Raw genomic sequence first — 13,501 nt, forward strand, 5'->3', positions numbered from 1 at the left:
AATTTTCAAAAATTCTGAAAATTGGCTGAAAACGACTAAATATGACCGGACTCATCGGGCGAATCGCTCTGGAACTGAAATCGGAACGCTCACTGACATTTCCCCTATCTGAAAGTCTGATAAACGCTGAAAAAATGACTAAGTCCAAAAAAAAAATGTTTTCACCTTTTTTCAATTTTACCCCCGTGGGATATATATTCTACCCACGCACATTTGGAACACTCCTGGGGTCCCCTCACACATATTATTCCCTCATTTAGTGGATATTTTCACAAAAAACTGAAATTTTCAAAAATTCAGAAAATTGACTGAAAACGACTAAATATGAAGGACTCATCGGGCGAATCGCACTGGAACTGAAATCGGAACGCTCATTGATATTTCCCCTATCTGAAAGTCTGATAAACGCTGAAAAACTGATTAAGTCCAAAAAAAAATTTTTTCACCTTTTTTCAATTTTACCCCCGTGGGATATATATTCTACCCACGCACATTTGGAACACTCCTGGGGTACCCTCACACATATTATTCCCTCATTTAGTGGATATTTTCACAAAAGAGTGAAATTTTCAAAAATTCAGAAAATTAACTGAAAACGACTAAATATGAAGGACTCATCGGGCGAATCGCTCTGGAACTGAAATCAGAACGCTCATTGACATTTCCCCTATCTGAAAGTCTGATAAACGCTGAAAAAATGACTAAGTCCAAAAAAAAAAATTTTTTAACCTTTTTTCAATTTTACCCCCGTGGGATATATATTCTACCCACACACATTTGGAACTCTCTGGGGTACCCTCACACATATTATTCCCTCATTTAGTGGATATTTTCACAAAAAAGTGAAATTTTCAAAAATTCAGAAAATTGGCTGAAAACGACTAAATATGACCGGACTCATCGGGCGAATCGCTCTGGAACTGAAATCGGAACGCTCACTGATATTTCCCCTATCTGAAAGTCTGATAAACGCTGAAAAAATGATTAAGTCCAAAAAAAAATTTTTTAACTTTTTTCAATTTTACCCCCGTGGGATATATATTCTACCCACGCACATTTGGAACACTCCTGGGGTACCCTCACACATATTATTCCCTCATTTAGTGGATATTTTCACAAAAAAGTGAAATTTTCAAAAATTCAGAAAATTGGCTGAAAACGACTAAATATGACCGGACTCATCAGGCGAATCGCTCTGGAACTGAAATCGGAACGCTCACTGACATTTCCCCTATCTGAAATTCTAATAAACGCTGAAAAAATGACTAAGTCCAAAAAAAAATTTTTTTCACCTTTTTTCAATTTTACCCCCATGGGATATATATTCTACCCACGCACATTTGGAACTCTCCTGGGGTACCCTCACACATATTATTCCCTCATTTAGTGAATATTTTCACAAAAGAGTGAAATTTTCAAAAATTCAGAAAATTGACTGAAAACGACTAAATATGAAGGACTCATCGGGCGAATCGCTCTGGAACTGAAATCGGAACGCTCATTGATATTTCCCCTATCTGAAAGTCTGATAAACGCTGAAAAAATCATTAAGTCCAAAAAAATTTTTTTTAACTTTTTTCAATTTTACCCCCGTGGGATATATATTCTACCCACGCACATTTGGAACACTCCTGGGGTACCCTCACACATATTATTCCCTCATTTAGTGGATATTTTCACAAAAAAGTGACATTTTCAAAAATTCAGAAAATTGGCTGAAAACGACTAAATATGAAGGACTCATCGGGCGAATCGCTCAGGAACTGAAATCGGAACGCTCATTGATATTTCCCCTATCTGAAAGTCTGATAAACGCTGAAAAACTGATTAAGTCCAAAAAAAAATTTTTTCACCTTTTTTCAATTTTACCCCCGTGGGATATATATTCTACCCACGCACATTTGGAACACTCCTGGGGTACCCTCACACATATTATTCCCTCATTTAGTGGATATTTTCACAAAAGAGTGAAATTTTCAAAAATTCAGAAAATTGACTGAAAACGACTAAATATGAAGGACTCATCGGGCGAATCGCTCTGGAACTGAAATCGGAACGCTCATTGATATTTCCCCTATCTGAAAGTCTGATAAACGCTAAAAAACTGATTAAGTCCCAAAAAAAATTTTTTCACCTTTTTTCAATTTTACCCCCGTGGGATATATATTCTACCCACGCACATTTGGAACACTCCTGGGGTACCCTCACACATATTATTCCCTCATTTAGTGGATATTTTCACAAAAGAGTGAAATTTTCAAAAATTCAGAAAATTGACTGAAAACGACTAAATATGAAGGACTCATCGGGCGAATCGCTCTGGAACTGAAATCGGAACGCTCATTGACATTTCCCCTATCTGAAAGTCTGATAAACGCTGAAAAAATGACTAAGTCCAAAAAAAAAATTTTTTAACCTTTTTTCAATTTTACCCCCGTGGGATATATATTCTACCCACACACATTTGGAACTCTCTGGGGTACCCTCACACATATTATTCCCTCATTTAGTGGATATTTTCACAAAAAAGTGAAATTTTCAAAAATTCAGAAAATTGGCTGAAAACGACTAAATATGACCGGACTCATCGGGCGAATCGCTCTGGAACTGAAATCGGAACGCTCACTGATATTTCCCCTATCTGAAAGTCTGATAAACGCTGAAAAAATGATTAAGTCCAAAAAAAAATTTTTTAACTTTTTTCAATTTTACCCCCGTGGGATATATATTCTACCCACGCACATTTGGAACACTCCTGGGGTACCCTCACACATATTATTCCCTCATTTAGTGGATATTTTCACAAAAAAGTGACATTTTCAAAAATTCAGAAAATTGGCTGAAAACGACTAAATATGAAGGACTCATCGGGCGAATCGCTCTGGAACTGAAATCGGAACGCTCATTGATATTTCCCCTATCTGAAAGTCTGATAAACGGTGAAAAAATGATTAAGTCCAAAAAAAATTTTTTTAACTTTTTTCAATTTTACCCCCATGGGATATATATTCTACCCACGCACATTTGGAACTCTCCTGGCGTACCCTCACACATATTATTCCCTCATTTAGTGGATATTTTCACAAAAAAGTGAAATTTTCAAAAATTCAGAAAAATGGCTGAAAACGACTAAATATGAAGGACTCATCTGGTGAATCGCTCTGGAACTGAAATCGGAATGCTCACTGATATTTCCCCTATCTGAAAGTCTGATAAACGCTGAAAAAATGATTAAGTCCAAAAAAAAATTTTTTAACTTTTTTCAATTTTACCCCCGTGGGATATATATTCTACCCACGCACATTTGGAACACTCCTGGGGTACCCTCACACATATTATTCCCTCATTTAGTGGATATTTTCACAAAAAAGTGAAATTTTCAAAAATTCTGAAAATTGGCTGAAAACGACTAAATATGAAGGACTCATCGGGCGAATCGCTCTGGAACTGAAATCGGAACGCTCACTGACATTTCCCCTATCTGAAAGTCTGATAAATGCTGAAAAAATGACTAAGTCCAAAAAAAAATTTTTTCAACTTTTTTCAATTTTACCCCCGTGGGATATATATTCTACCCACGCACATTTGGAACACTCCTGGGGTACCCTCACACATATTATTCCCTCATTTAGTGGATATTTTCACAAAAAGGTGAAATTTTCAAAAATTCAGAAAATTGGCTGAAAACGACTAAATATGACCGGACTCATCGGGCGAATCGCTCTGGAGCTGAAATCGGAACGCTCATTGATATTTCCCCTATCTGAAAGTCTGATAAACGCTGAAAAAATGATTAAGTCCAAAAAAAAATTTTTTCACCTTTTTTCAATTTTACCCCGGTGGGATATATATTCTACCCACGCACATTTGGAACACTCCTGGGGTACCCTCACACATATTATTCCCTCATTTAGTGAATATTTTCACAAAAGAGTGAAATTTTCAAAAATTCAGAAAATTGACTGAAAACGACTAAATATGAAGGACTCATCGGGCGAATCGCTCTGGAACTGAAATCGGAACGCTCATTGATATTTCCCCTATCTGAAAGTCTGATAAACGCTGAAAAAATCATTAAGTCCAAAAAAATTTTTTTTAACTTTTTTCAATTTTACCCCCGTGGGATATATATTCTACCCACGCACATTTGGAACACTCCTGGGGTACCCTCACACATATTATTCCCTCATTTAGTGGATATTTTCACAAAAAAGTGAAATTTTCAAAAATTCAGAAAATTGGCTGAAAACGACTAAATATGACCGGACTCATCAGGCGAATCGCTCTGGAACTGAAATCGGAACGCTCACTGACATTTCCCCTATCTGAAATTCTAATAAACGCTGAAAAAATGACTAAGTCCAAAAAAAAATTTTTTTCACCTTTTTTCAATTTTACCCCCATGGGATATATATTCTACCCACGCACATTTGGAACTCTCCTGGGGTACCCTCACACATATTATTCCCTCATTTAGTGGATATTTTCACAAAAAAGTGAAATTTTCAAAAATTCAGAAAAATGGCTGAAAACGACTAAATATGAAGGACTCATCTGGTGAATCGCTCTGGAACTGAAATCGGAACGCTCACTGATATTTCCCCTATCTGAAAGTCTGATAAACGCTGAAAAAATGATTAAGTCCAAAAAAAAATTTTTTAACTTTTTTCAATTTTACCCCCGTGGGATATATATTCTACCCACGCACATTTGGAACACTCCTGGGGTACCCTCACACATATTATTCCCTCATTTAGTGGATATTTTCACAAAAAAGTGAAATTTTCAAAAATTCTGAAAATTGGCTGAAAACGATTAAATATGAAGGACTCATCGGGCGAATCGCTCTGGAACTGAAATCGGAACGCTCATTGACATTTCCCCTATCTGAAAGTCTGATAAACGCTGAAAAAATGACTAAGTCCAAAAAAAATTTTTTCAACTTTTTTCAATTTTACCCCCGTGGGATATATATTCTACCCACGCACATTTGGAACACTCCTGGGGTACCCTCACACATATTATTCCCTCATTTAGTGGATATTTTCACAAAAAGGTGAAATTTTCAAAAATTCAGAAAATTGGCTGAAAACGACTAAATATGAAGGACTCATCGAGCGAATCGCTCTGGAACTGAAATCGGAACGCTCATTGACATTTCCCCTATCTGAAAGTCTGATAAACGCTGAAAAAATGACTAAGTACAAAAAAAAAATTTTTTCACCTTTTTTCAATTTTACCCCCGTGGGATATATATTCTACCCACACACATTTGGAACTCTCCTGGGGTACCCTCACACATAGTATTCCCTCATTTAGTGGATATTTTCACAAAAAAGTGAAATTTTCAAAAATTCTGAAAATTGGCTGAAAACCACTAAATATGAAGGACTCATCGGGCGAATCGCTCTGGAACTGAAATCGGAACGCTAACTGACATTTCCCCTATCTGAAAATCTGATAAACGCTGAAAAAATGACTAAGTCAAAAAAAAATATTTTTTAACCTTTTTTCAATTTTACCCCCGTGGGATATATATTCTACCCACACACATTTGGAACTCTCCTGGGGTACCCTCACACATATTATTCCCTCATTTAGTGGATATTTTCACAAAAAAGTGAAATTTTCAAAAATTCTGAAAATTGGCTGAAAACGACTAAATATGAAGGACTCATCGGGCGAATCCCTCTGGAACTGAAATCGGAACGCTGATTGATATTTCCCCTTTCTGAAAGTCTGATAAACGCTGAAAAAATGATTAAGTCCAAAAAAAAATTTTTTCACCTTTTTTCAATTTTACCCCCGTGGGATATATATTCTACCCACGCACATTTGGAACACTCCTGGGGTACCCTCACACATATTATTCCCTCATTTAGTGGATATTTTCACAAAAAAGTGAAATTTTGAAAAATTCAGAAAATTGGCTGAAAATGACTGAATATGAAGGACTCATCGGGCGAATCGCGCTGGAACTGAAATCGGAATGCTCACTGACATTTCCCCTATCTGAAAGTCTGATAAACGCTGAAAAAATGACTAAGTCCAAAAAAAAATTTTTTTTTACCTTTCTTCAATTTTACCCCCGTGGGATATATATTCTACCCACACACATTTGGAACTCTCCTCGGGTACCCTCACACATATTATTCCCTCATTTAGCGGATATTTTCACAAAAAAGTGAAATTTTCAAAAATTCTGAAAATTGGCTGAAAACGACTAAATATGAAGTACTCATCGGGCGAATTGCTCTGGAACTGAAATCGGAACGCTCACTGACATTTCCCCTATCTGAAAGTGTGATAAACGCTGAAAAAATAACTAAGTCCCAAAAAAAAATTTTTTAACCTTTTTTCAATTTTACCCCCGTGGGATATATATTCTACCCACACACATTTGGAACTCTCCTGGGGTACCCTCACACATATTATTACCTCATTTAGTGGATATTTTCACAAAAAAGTAAAATTTTCAAAAATTCAGAAAATTGGCTGAAAACAACTAAATATGAAGGACTCATCGGGCGAATCGCTCTGGAACTGAAATCGGAACGCTCACTGATATTTCCCCTATCTGAAAGTCTGATAAACGCAGAAAAAATGATTAAGTCCAAAAAAAAAATTTTTTCAACTTTTTTCAATTTTACCCCCGTGGGATATATATTCTACCCACGCACATTTGGAACACTCCTGGGGTACCCTCACACATATTATTCCCTCATTTAGTGGATATTTTCACAAAAAAGTGAAATTTTGAAAAATTCAGAAAATTGGCTGAAAATGACTGAATATGAAGGACTCATCGGGCGAATCGCGCTGGAACTGAAATCGGAATGCTCACTGAAATTTCCCCTATCTGAAAGTCTGATAAACGCTGAAAAACTGATTAAGTCCAAAAAAAATTTTTTTCACCTTTTTTCAATTTTACCCCCGTGGGATATATATTCTACCCACGCACATTTGGAACACTCCTGGGGTACCCTCACACATATTATTCCCTCATTTAGTGGATATTTTCACAAAAAAGTGAAATTTTCAAAAATTCAGAAAATTGACTGAAAACGACTAAATATGAAGGACTCATCGGGCGAATCGCTCTGGAACTGAAATCGGAACGCTCATTGATATTTCCCCTATCTGAAAGTCTGATAAACGCTGAAAAACTGATTAAGTCGAAAAAAAAATTTTTTCACCTTTTTTCAATTTTACCCCCGTGGGATATATATTCTACCCACGCACATTTGGAACACTCCTGGGGTACCCTCACACATATTATTCCCTCATTTAGTGGATATTTTCACAAAAAAGTGAAATTTTCAAAAATTCTGAAAATTGGCTGAAAACGACTAAATATGAAGGACTCATCGGGCGAATCGCTCTGGAACTGAAATCGGAACGCTCACTGACATTTCCCCTATCTGAAAGTCTGATAAATGCTGAAAAAATGACTAAGTCCAAAAAAAAATTTTTTCAACTTTTTTCAATTTTACCCCCGTGGGATATATATTCTACCCACGCACATTTGGAACACTCCTGGGGTACCCTCACACATATTATTCCCTCATTTAGTGGATATTTTCAAAAAAAAGTGAAATTTTCAAAAATTCTGAAAATTGGCTGAAAACGACTAAATATGAAGGACTCATCGGGCGAATCCCTCTGGAACTGAAATCGGAACGCTCATTGATATTTCCCCTTTCTGAAAGTCTGCTAAACGCTGAAAAAATGACAAAGTCCAAAAAAAAATTTTTTTCACCTTTTTTCAATTTTACCCCCGTGGGATATATATTCTACCCACACACATTTGGAACTCTCCTGGGGTACCCTCACACATATTATTCCCTCATTTAGTGGATACTTTCACAAAAAAGTGAAATTTTCAAAAATTCATAAAATTGGCTGAAAACGACTAAATATGAAGGACTCATCGGGCGAATCCCTCTGGAACTGAAATCGGAACGCTGATTGATATTTCCCCTTTCTGAAAGTCTGATAAACGCTGAAAAAATGATTAAGTCCAAAAAAAAATTTTTTCACCTTTTTTCAATTTTACCCCCGTGGGATATATATTCTACCCACGCACATTTGGAACACTCCTGGGGTACCCTCACACATATTATTCCCTCATTTAGTGGATATTTTCACAAAAAAGTGAAATTTTGAAAAATTCAGAAAATTGGCTGAAAATGACTGAATATGAAGGACTCATCGGGCGAATCGCGCTGGAACTGAAATCGGAATGCTCACTGACATTTCCCCTATCTGAAAGTCTGATAAACGCTGAAAAAATGACTAAGTCCAAAAAAAAATTTTTTTTTACCTTTCTTCAATTTTACCCCCGTGGGATATATATTCTACCCACACACATTTGGAACTCTCCTCGGGTACCCTCACACATATTATTCCCTCATTTAGCGGATATTTTCACAAAAAAGTGAAATTTTCAAAAATTCTGAAAATTGGCTGAAAACGACTAAATATGAAGTACTCATCGGGCGAATTGCTCTGGAACTGAAATCGGAACGCTCACTGACATTTCCCCTATCTGAAAGTGTGATAAACGCTGAAAAAATAACTAAGTCCCAAAAAAAAATTTTTTAACCTTTTTTCAATTTTACCCCCGTGGGATATATATTCTACCCACACACATTTGGAACTCTCCTGGGGTACCCTCACACATATTATTACCTCATTTAGTGGATATTTTCACAAAAAAGTAAAATTTTCAAAAATTCAGAAAATTGGCTGAAAACAACTAAATATGAAGGACTCATCGGGCGAATCGCTCTGGAACTGAAATCGGAACGCTCACTGATATTTCCCCTATCTGAAAGTCTGATAAACGCTGAAAAAATGATTAAGTCCAAAAAAAAATTTTTTCAACTTTTTTCAATTTTACCCCCGTGGGATATATATTCTACCCACGCACATTTGGAACACTCCTGGGGTACCCTCACACATATTATTCCCTCATTTAGTGGATATTTTCACAAAAAAGTGAAATTTTGAAAAATTCAGAAAATTGGCTGAAAATGACTGAATATGAAGGACTCATCGGGCGAATCGCGCTGGAACTGAAATCGGAATGCTCACTGAAATTTCCCCTATCTGAAAGTCTGATAAACGCTGAAAAACTGATTAAGTCCAAAAAAAATTTTTTTCACCTTTTTTCAATTTTACCCCCGTGGGATATATATTCTACCCACGCACATTTGGAACACTCCTGGGGTACCCTCACACATATTATTCCCTCATTTAGTGGATATTTTCACAAAAAAGTGAAATTTTCAAAAATTCAGAAAATTGACTGAAAACGACTAAATATGAAGGACTCATCGGGCGAATCGCTCTGGAACTGAAATCGGAACGCTCATTGATATTTCCCCTATCTGAAAGTCTGATAAACGCTGAAAAACTGATTAAGTCGAAAAAAAAATTTTTTCACCTTTTTTCAATTTTACCCCCGTGGGATATATATTCTACCCACGCACATTTGGAACACTCCTGGGGTACCCTCACACATATTATTCCCTCATTTAGTGGATATTTTCACAAAAAAGTGAAATTTTCAAAAATTCTGAAAATTGGCTGAAAACGACTAAATATGAAGGACTCATCGGGCGAATCGCTCTGGAACTGAAATCGGAACGCTCACTGACATTTCCCCTATCTGAAAGTCTGATAAATGCTGAAAAAATGACTAAGTCCAAAAAAAAATTTTTTCAACTTTTTTCAATTTTACCCCCGTGGGATATATATTCTACCCACGCACATTTGGAACACTCCTGGGGTACCGTCACATATATTATTCCCTCATTTAGTGGATATTTTCACAAAAAAGGGAAATTTTCAAAAATTCTGAAAATTGGCTGAAAATGACTAAATATGAAGGACTCATCGGGCGAATCCCTCTGGAACTGAAATCGGAATGCTCATTGATATTTCCCCTTTCTGAAAGTCTGATAAACGCTGAAAAAATGATTAAGTCCAAAAAAAAATTTTTTCACCTTTTTTCAATTTTACCCCCGTGGGATATATATTCTACCCACGCACATTTGGAACACTCCTGGGGTACCCTCACACATATTATTCCCTCATTTAGTGGATATTTTCACAAAAAAGTGAAATTTTGAAAATTTCAGAAAATTGGCTGAAAATGACTGAATATGAAGGACTCATCAGGCGAATCGCGCTGGAACTGAAATCGGAATGCTCACTGACATTTCCCCTATCTGAAAGTCTGATAAACGCTGAAAAAATGACTAAGTTCAAAAAAAATTTTTTTTTTACCTTTCTTCAATTTTACCCCCGTGGGATATATATTCTACCCACACACATTTGGAACTCTCCTCGGGTACCCTCACACATATTATTCCCTCATTTAGTGGATATTTTCACAAAAAAGTGAAATTTTCAAAAATTCTGAAAATTGGCTGAAAACGACAAAATATGAAGTACTCATCGGGCGAATCGCTCTGGAACTGAAATCGGAACGCTCATTGATATTTCCCCTATCTGAAAGTCTGATAAACGCTGAAAAAATGATTAAGTCGAAAAAAATTTTTTTTCACCTTTTTTCAATTTTACCCCCGTGGGATATATATTCTACCCACACTCATTTGGAACTCTCCTGGGGTACCCTCACACATATTATTCCCTCATTTAGTGGATATTTTCACAAAAAAGTGAAATTTTCAAAAATTCAGAAAATTGGCTGAAAACGACTAAATATGAAGGACTCATCGGGCGAATCACTCTGGAACTGAAATCGGAACACTCACTGACATTTCCCCTATCTGAAAGTCTGATAAACGCTGAAAAAATAACTAAGTCCCAAAAAAAAATTTTTTAACCTTTTTTCAATTTTACCCCCGTGGGATATATATTCTACCCACACACATTTGGAACTCTCCTGGGGTACCCTCATACATATTATTACCTCATTTAGTGGATATTTTCACAAAAAAGTAAAATTTTCAAAAATTCAGAAAATTGGCTGAAAACAACTAAATATGAAGGACTCATCGGGCGAATCGCTCTGGAACTCAAATCGGAACGCTCACTGATATTTCCCCTATCTGAAAGTCTGATAAACGCTGAAAAAATGATTAAGTCCAAAAAAAATTTTTTTCAACTTTTTTCAATTTTACCCCCGTGGGATATATATTCTACCCACGCACATTTGGAACACTCCTGGGGTACCCTCACACATATTATTCCCTCATTTAGTGGATATTTTCACAAAAAAGTGAAATTTTGAAAAATTCAGAAAATTGGCTGAAAATGACTGAATATGAAGGACTCATCGGGCGAATCGCGCTGGAACTGAAATCGGAATGCTCACTGACATTTCCCCTATCTGAAAGTCTGATAAACGCTGAAAAAATGATTAAGTCCAAAAAAAAATTTTTTCACCTTATTTCAATTTTACCCCCGTGGGATATATATTCTACCCACACACATTTGGAACTCTCCTGGGGTACCCTCACACATATTATTCCCTCATTTAGTGGATATTTTCACAAAAAAGTGACATTTTCAAAAATTCAGAAAATTGGCTGAAAACGACTAAATATGACCGGACTCATCGGGCGAATCGCTCTGGAACTGAAATCGGAACGCTCATTGACATTTCCCCTATCTGAAAGTCTGATAAACGCTGAAAAAATGACTAAGTCCAAAAAAAAAAATTTTTTAACCTTTTTTCAATTTTACCCCCGTGGGATATATATTCTACCCACGCACATTTGGAACACTCCTGGGGTACCCTCACACATATTATTCCCTCATTTAGTGGATATTTTCACAAAAAAGTGAAATTTTCAAAAATTCAGAAAATTGACTGAAAACGACTAAATATGAAGGACTCATCGGGCGAATCGCTCTGGAACTGAAATCGGAACGCTCATTGATATTTCCCCTATCTGAAAGTCTGATAAACGCTGAAAAAATGACTAAGTCCAAAAAAAAATTTTTTAACCTTTTTTCAATTTTACCCCCGTGGGATATATATTCTACCCACACACATTTGGAACTCTCCTGGGGTACCCTCACACATATTATTCCCTCATTTAGTGGATATTTTCACAAAAAAGGGAAATTTTCAAAAATTCAGAAAATTGGCTGAAAACGACTAAATATGACCGGACTCATCGGGCGAATCGCTCTGGAACTGAAATCGGAACGCTCACTGATATTTCCCCTATCTGAAAGTCTGATAAACGCTGAAAAAATGATTAAGTCCAAAAAAAATTTTTTTAACTTTTTTCAATTTTACCCCCGTGGGATATATATTCTACCCACGCACATTTGGAACACTCCTGGGGTACCCTCACACATATTATTCCCTCATTTAGTGGATATTTTCACAAAAAAGTGAAATTTTCAAAAATTCTGAAAATTGGCTGAAAACAACTAAATATGAAGGATTCATCGGGCGAATCGCTCTGGAACTGAAATCGGAACGCTCATTGATATTTCCCCTATCTGAAAGTCTGATAAACGCTGAAAAACTGATTAAGTCGAAAAAAAAATTTTTTCACCTTTTTTCAATTTTACCCCCGTGGGATATATATTCTACCCACGCACATTTGGAACACTCCTAGGGTACCCTCACACATATTATTCCCTCATTTAGTGGATATTTTCACAAAAAAGTGAAATTTTCAAAAATTCAGAAAATTGACTGAAAACGACTGAATATGAAGGACTCATCGGGCGAATCGCTCTGGAACTGAAATCGGAACGCTCATTGATATTTCCCCTATCTGAAAGTCTGATAAACGCTGAAAAACTGATTAAGTCCAAAAAAAAATTTTTTCACCTTTTTTCAATTTTACCCCCGTGGGATATATATTCTACCCACACACATTTGGAACTCTCCTGGGGTACCCTCACACATATTATTCCCTCATTTAGTGGATACTTTCACAAAAAAGTGAAATTTTCAAAAATTCATAAAATTGGCTGAAAACGACTAAATATGAAGGACTCATCGGGCGAATCGCTCTGGAACTGAAATCGGAACGCTCACTGACATTTCCCCTATCTGAAAGTCTGATAAACGCTGAAAAAATAACTAAGTCCAAAAAAAAAAATTTTTCACCTTTTTTCAATTTTACCCCCGTGGGATATATATTCTACCCACGCACATTTGGAACACTCCTGGGGTACCGTCACATATATTATTCCCTCATTTAGTGGATATTTTCACAAAAAAGTGAAATTTTCAAAAATTCTGAAAATTGGCTGAAAATGACTAAATATGAAGGACTCATCGGGCGAATCCCTCTGGAACTGAAATCGGAACGCTGATTGATATTTCCCCTTTCTGAAAGTCTGATAAACGCTGAAAAAATGATTAAGTCCAAAAAAAAATTTTTTCACCTTTTTTCAATTTTACCCCCGTGGGATATATATTCTACCCACACACATTTGGAACTCTCCTGGGGTACCCTCACACATATTATTCCCTCATTTAGTGGATATTTTCCCAAAT

This window comes from Phyllobates terribilis, unplaced genomic scaffold, assembly GCF_046119375.1.
Source record: "Phyllobates terribilis strain yellow unplaced genomic scaffold, ASM4611937v1 Scaffold_13__5_contigs__length_258822181, whole genome shotgun sequence".
Classification (NCBI taxonomy): domain Eukaryota; kingdom Metazoa; phylum Chordata; class Amphibia; order Anura; family Dendrobatidae; genus Phyllobates; species Phyllobates terribilis.